A 6,920-nucleotide genomic window follows, 5' to 3' on the forward strand; every position below is an offset into this window, starting at 1 on the left:
TCCTCACCTTCCCTTCTTCTCCCTGTCTGTCCCCTGTGAGGAAGCCTGTGGTGGGACATGGCCACTTGGACAGTCCAGGATGCTCTCATCTCAAGATCCTTACCCAAGTGCATGTGCAAAGGGCCAGTTTTCAGATGAGGTCATGCCCTGAGGCCCAGGCAGACATGAACTTTGGGGGCACAGCTCCACTGACTATAGTCCTGGGCCCAGAGCGAGGGCAGGCGCTGGGGGTACACTGCGGGGTGGGCAGAGTGTGCCCTCTTCGCTCCATCAGGTAGCAAGACAGCCTTCTCTCTCCTGGGTGACTCTTCCCCCTTCACCTCAAGGCCCAGGTCCTTCGAGAGGTCCCAGAGCCACCGCGGTGCAGCTCATCGCCCAGCGCACGGGGCACCTGTGGTAGCCACTCTCTCCCTGCCCAGGCCAGCCTCTGCTCCCCCCTTCCCTGAACCTGCAGCCTCTTCTGGAAGGAGGCCCCTCACACCTCCTCACAGCACAGGGGCCTGACAAGGCCCAGTCCATTTGTCCATCCACCAGCTGAGTCTGGGGTCCTCTGGGCACAGCATGCCACCCCCCAAGGGGGTGTCCTGTCCCCAGCCTCTTTGCTGGCCTGTCTTCTCTCGAGCCCGCATCGTCTGTCCCCTCACAGTTGTGACGTGCCCTGCCCCATCCCTGGCAGTCCCCTCTCCTGGGAGGACGCCTTCCTGCCTAATTGGTGCCGCCTGAGCCGCGGGGCCCCCAGGGAAAGGGGCTGTGCCTGAGGAATGTGGACTCTCTGCCTGGTCTGTCTGCTCAAGCAGAAGGGCCACGGCGCCCTCTCAGGCCCTGTGGATGCTGCCATGGAGGAGAGGCTGGGGCAGCTCCACAAGGCCCTAGCCGGGCACCGGGCTCTGCAGGTGAAGGATGGCGGCAGGGGGTGGGGGGCTTGAGGACAGCCTGCTACCTGGGGGACCCGTGAGGGCAGCGCCTCCTCATTGCACACTGTGGAAACCAAGGCTTCCTCCCCTGGCACGGCCGCTGAGGGGCGGGAGGGGTCTGTGAGCTGCCGAGCAGAGAAGATGGCCTGAGTGGGGCCGTCCTTCCTGGGCAATGGGAGCTGAAACGGTAGCTGAAACCAGCTGGGTGCAGGCTGGGTGGTGGGGCCAGGCCGCAAAGGGGAGAAGGGGCCAGCCAGGCAGCACAGGGTGGACGGGCCACTGTGCACGGCCTCCCGTCAGGCCGACCTCCTCCTGCCCGGCACACAGCTCCCTGCCGAGGAGACCTCTCTGGACACCTGGTCACGCCCTCGATTCTGGGCTCCAAGTGTGGTGGATATGCTGTGTGCATCTGGCTAGTCTTGTGCATGTCTGTGTCCATGTGTGCATGTGTGCGTGTGTGAGAGCATGTGGGGGGCTGGATCCATGTGTCTGTGAATGTGTGTGTGCGTGTGTACATGGCCTGTGTCTGCCTGCACGCATGTGCACACTGTCTCTCTCCTCCTGTCCAGCTGCTGTGGTCCCTCCCGCCCTGTCTCTGGCCTCCTCCAGCTGACAACTCCCGCTGGCCTGGAGCCTGAGGCAGAAGCAGGCCCCCTCTGACCACATCTGCCAGGTGGGCAGAGACACCTGGGCGGCTGTGAGGTGTGTCCCGCCCACCCGCCCGGGTCAGGCGAGAGGCCCCAGGAAGTTCCTAGAGGACAGGGCATCCCTCCGGCTGGCCGGCAAGGCCACTGGGGTGCAGAGGACCAGAGGAAAGGAGCCCGGCAGGGCCCAGGCTGCTCAGAGCCGCTTCCTGCCCAGCAGCCTCAGGTGCCGTTTGCAGGTGGGGAAGCAGCCCAGGATGTACAGGTGGCCAGAGGCAGGTCTGGGCTCCAGCCCAACCAGGCCCTGCTGGGAAGGGTGGGCACAGTGGCAGGAGACGGCTGGGATTAGGTAAGAGTCGAGTTAGGTAATGTCTCAGATGCCGGCATGGTGGGAAGGTGTTCAGCTGGATCCCGCCCGCCCCGGGCTGACTGCAGACTGAGGATAAGGTGGAGAGGCAGATGGGGGGAGGGAGGGGGTGGAAAAAGTGAGGCCAGTGCCCGGACAGCCTGCAGGCCACAGCCGGGCCCCATGTCCCTCACCGTGGGACCCATTAAGACCACGAGAAGGAGTGTTCACTGCCCATTGGACCTGGCTGGGCTGCACACAGCAGGATCTCAGGGAGCAGCCCCTGGGGGTGGGAAGAGGCCGCTCAGGAGGGCCCAGGGCCCTCAGCATGGAGATGCTGAAAGCTGGGAGGCCGTGGGAGGGTCAGGGCCACCTCGGCCCCATCACCTGCCCTGCTCTGGGGGTCTCAGCACCCCCCCTTCAGGGGAGACCCCATCTGTGGGGGCTGGGCTGCTGCGACAGCCACAGGATGGACAGGATGCTGGGGCAGCGGGCAGCGGGCTTGTGTGCTGGTCTTCTGGACATCCAGGCCGACCAAGGCTGCCCCTGCCTTGACCTGCCCTCCTGCTTCTGAGCTCCTCCGTCCACTGCCTATCTCCACCCCACCTGTGGCTGCCTCCCTGCCTCCTCCGGCCCCCATGGGCTGCCCATGGACCCCCAGGTGGGACAGACGCTCTGCAGAGCCTGGCCCCCCTGCCCAGGAGATGGGGCTGCATGCCTGGGGCTGTCCCACCTGCCTGAGGTCCCAGGCAGAGGGAGACTCCAGTCTGGTGACAAGTGTCCTGGTCTCACATGGTCTTGCCCTTGCCTGGCTCCCGGGCCTCAGTTTCCCCATGACACCTTGTAGGTGGGGCTGACAGTCATGGCTGCTTCCTGACAGACCAGGATTCTGGGTTGGGCCAGGCCAGAGGGTCAGGTGGAGGGGAAGCTGGGGTCCTGGGTAAGCTGCTTCCCCTGCACAGCAAACACCCCTATGGATGGACTGGAGGAGGGTCCAGCAGGTTTCCACGGGAATAAGACCAAACAAATAATCCCCCCAACAGGCCAGCAGGGCCCCTGTGGTGATGACCTCATCTGCCCACCAGTCCGGGGCTGTGGGGGGTCCCGGGCTGGCAGGAGCTGCACCGTCCTGTGTTTGTGTTGGGCCCTTGTCCATGGAAACGCCAGGCTGGGGGGCCAGAGCTGGGGGCTCCTGCTGTGGTTATTAGCTGGGTAGCCAGAGGCCCCCTCCCCAAGCAGGGGGGAGAGAATGGGAAAAGGAGTGGGGGCAGAGGAGGGAGGAGGAGGAAGAGGACAGGAGAGGAGGAGGGGAAGGTGGGGAGAGACGGGGCGGGGCTGGGGGAGGAGGAGGAGGGGGGGGAGGACACAGTGGCGGCTGTGGTGGCCCAGATGCCTCCCTGGCAGGGCCTTGGGGAGGAGGAGGGACGAGCTCACCAGGCGGTGCACAGGCTGCGTGGGACCCCGAGGGGTCCGGGCCTGGCTGGGTGAGGGCCTGGGGCACCGGGCAGGGACCAGCCAGCAGGGCCTCTGTGGTGTGGATTTTTTTTTTTTTTATTAATGTTATGATAGATTACAACCTTGTGAGATTTCAGTTGTACATTTTTGTTAGTCATGTTGTGGGTACACCACTTCCCCCTTTGTGCCCTCCCCCCACCCCCCCTTTTCCCTGGTAACCACCGATCAGATCTCCTTGTCAATATACTAACTTCCACCTATGAGTGGCGTCATATAGAGTTCGTCTTTCTCTGACTGGCTTATTTCCCTTAACATAATACTCTCGAGGTCCATCCACGTTGCTGCGAATGGGCCAATTTTGTCTTTTTTTATGGCTGAGTAGTATTCCATTGTGTATATATACCGTATCTTCTTTATCCAATCATCAGTTTCTGGGCATGTAGGTTGGTTCCACGTCTTGGCTATTGTAAATAATGCTGCGATGAACATAGGGGTGCAACGGACTCTTGAGATTTCTGATTTCAGGTTCTTAGGATAGATACCCAGTAATGGGATGGCTGGGTCATAGGGTATTTCAATTTTTAACTTTTTGAGAAATCTCCATACTGTTTTCCACAGTGGCTGTACCAGTTTGCATTCCCACCAACAGTGTATGAGGGTTCCTTTTTCTCCACAACCTCTCCAACATTTGTCGCTCTTGGTTTTGGATGTTTTTGCCAATCTAACGGGTGTAAGGTGATATCTTAGTGTAGTTTTGATTTGCATTTCCCTGATGATTAGCAATGATGAACATCTTTTCATGTGTCTATTGGCCATATTCATATCTTCTTTTGAGAAATGTCTGTTCATGTCCTCTGCCCATTTTTTGATCGGGTTGTTTGTTTTTTTGTTCTCCGTGGTGTGGATTTTATCAGGCGTGACCAGCACCCTCAGGTGACTCTCCCCAACTTTGAAGACAGTTTCTGAGGGGCCGCGAGGGGCCGTGGGCCGCGGGGGTTCGTGGGGCCGTGGGGCCGCCAGGGGTCTTGGGGCCTCCGGGGGAACTCCTAACTGCTGGTTAGCACACTTGCCGTCTTCTGCCTGCAAATATCCCATCTGTGGTGACCCTAGACCACGTGCTCCCGGGTGCTCCTAAGGGCCCTCACCGCCTCCGACCTCCGCAGTCAGCGCCCTGCGTCTCATGCAGCTGTTGGGTCCTGCCCTGGACCTGGGCCATCGCTGGGTCAGGACGCACAGTCCGCCCCTGGGAGTGCCCCGCCCCCCTCATCCAGTACGTCTTTGCTCCCAAAGGAAAACTTCCTTCTCGACTTCAGGTTCACTCTTTGCTGTCGGCAAGGACATGTGGATCTTGTGCAATGCGCCCTGTGACCTGAGCGCTCAGGGATTCCAGGTTCCGCAGGTGCCTCCACGCTCTCCCCATCCGTCTATGCAGGCGCCCTAGCTCCCTGGACTCCAGGGGATTTAGACAGAAGGAAAACGTGATCACAGAGCCACTCTCGGTGTTCTCAGGAGATAGGCAAAAAGTGACATTGGAAGAAACAGAAGTAATTCAGGGCACGGAAGGGAGTGTCAAATAAACTTGTTAGTGTCACTAGAGAGATTTGTGACAGAGTTACACAGACAACAATAGAACCTATGGAAAAGGAGCCATAAAACAAATGTGAACGTTGGAAATGAAAATATGGCTAGCAAAATAAATACTATTTTTTCAATAAAAATTTGAAAGATAGTTCCAAAGAAATCTAGTGAGAAAAAAATAGGCCAGCGTCTCCTTGGCTATCTTCCAGCTGTAGTGGTCACCTGACAGTTTTGGCCAATGAGGTGTGGTGACAAATTCCTGTGGAGAGGGTTCCTTCTCTAATAAAAAGGCAAAGCTTGCTAAGACAATGCCTATTTTGCTCATCACCTCTGCCTTTCTGCCCTTTTCCTGCTTGGAGCACAGGCTGTGATGGAGGAGTTGCAGCAGCCATCCTGGGATCATGAGTATGGAAGCCACACATGAAGGATGAAGGAGCAAAAATAGAACAGCCTGAGGTTCCCACTGACCCCGTGGAGCTCTTGCACAAACTCCACACTGTCTCTTCCATTTCTGGTGTGTGCATATGATTTAAAACAAATGGACATCTATTTGCTTAAACTCCCGTTGGTTGAGTTTTGTTACCTGCCACAGATCATTCCTAACTTGTGTGCACATAGGGCCCGAGGGTCAGACAGACATTGGACATTGTCAGCAACTGGGCGGCACTAGACTAAAAGAGAGCCACACCTTCAAGCTCCAAGGGACAGTCGTGTCCACCCTAGAGGTCCCCGCCCAGCCAGGCTCGCACAAGACCCAGAACAGAGCACTCGGGGGCAGGCAAGTTCTCAGAAAGTTCACTTCCGTTACACACCCTTTCTGGTAAATTGTTTGAAGGGCTGCACAGAGCAATTTGGGGGATGTGGAGAACAAGGTTCCACCCTGGGCAGTGGGAGCCCCAGGGTGGGGCAGACGTCCTAGGACTGATGAACTCAGCGTGAGCAGGTCCTCGTGAAAAACACAAACAGGGCCTCTCCTGGAGCTCGGGGAGAGGGCCCAGAGGGCGCACAGGGTCCCATCTGAGGGCACCAGCGCTGGCTGACCCGAAGCCAGCCCAGCGTCCTCGCTTCCTGTTCTCTCTTTTAGTTCTAGAAGGACTCTTTAGAAACATGTATCTTGTGTCTAAGAGATGTTTATCCCAGTCCAGCAAGTAAATGCTTGTCTCATCATCTCGCTCGGCTTCCCTCCTCCTCCTCTACGCAATCCAGGAAAATTATGTACAATTTTCTCCCTTATTGTACCTTTAAATTTTGCTTGATTTAAAATAAATTTCATCTCTTTAAAAAGTCACCCTAAACGTGAAGGAGCTGTGGACAGTCTCACAACGTGCCAAGGTGGCCAAGACAAGGAAGGACAGGACATGTGGCTGGATTTGGCCCCAGCAGGTCAGCGGCCGCAGAGTGACTTCCAGAGAGGTGGACAGGGGTGCCAAGTGCAGACCCCGGGGCCAGGCTGGGCAGGGGCGGTGGGGGGAGAGTGGGAGGGTCCTGGGGCCTTTTCTTGAGAGTCATTCATTCGTTCACGCACTCGTTCCACAAGCGCTTGTTGGCACCTGGTCTAGGCAGGCGCTAAGACCAAGGAGGCAAACGTTAGCGCTGAAACTGCAGCTTGATGGAGGGAGATGGACTTGTGAACACCCCGTGAGAGCACAAGCCACAGGGAGACAGGCTGCTGACGCATTCCGCTGGGCGACGGTGGGGAGAAGCCGGCCCCAGGGTCTGCCCACAGAGGCTCCTGCCAGCACCGAGGAAGCACGCCACTGCTGGGAATGGGGCCTGCAGCGTGAGGTGTGGACGCGCCCAGAGGCCCAACAGACCCGAGGGCGGGACCTCGGGCATGTGAACTTGTGTACGTCCATGTGTGAGAGTGAGTGTGCATGTGAATGTGTGAGTGAGCACGAGTGTGTACGTCCATGTGTGCAAGCATGTGCCTGTGAGTGTGTGTGTGCCTGTGAGCATGTGAGCGTGTGTGTGTCCATGTGTGCG

This window comes from Equus quagga, chromosome 7 (genome assembly GCF_021613505.1).
Source record: "Equus quagga isolate Etosha38 chromosome 7, UCLA_HA_Equagga_1.0, whole genome shotgun sequence".
Taxonomy (NCBI): domain Eukaryota; kingdom Metazoa; phylum Chordata; class Mammalia; order Perissodactyla; family Equidae; genus Equus; species Equus quagga.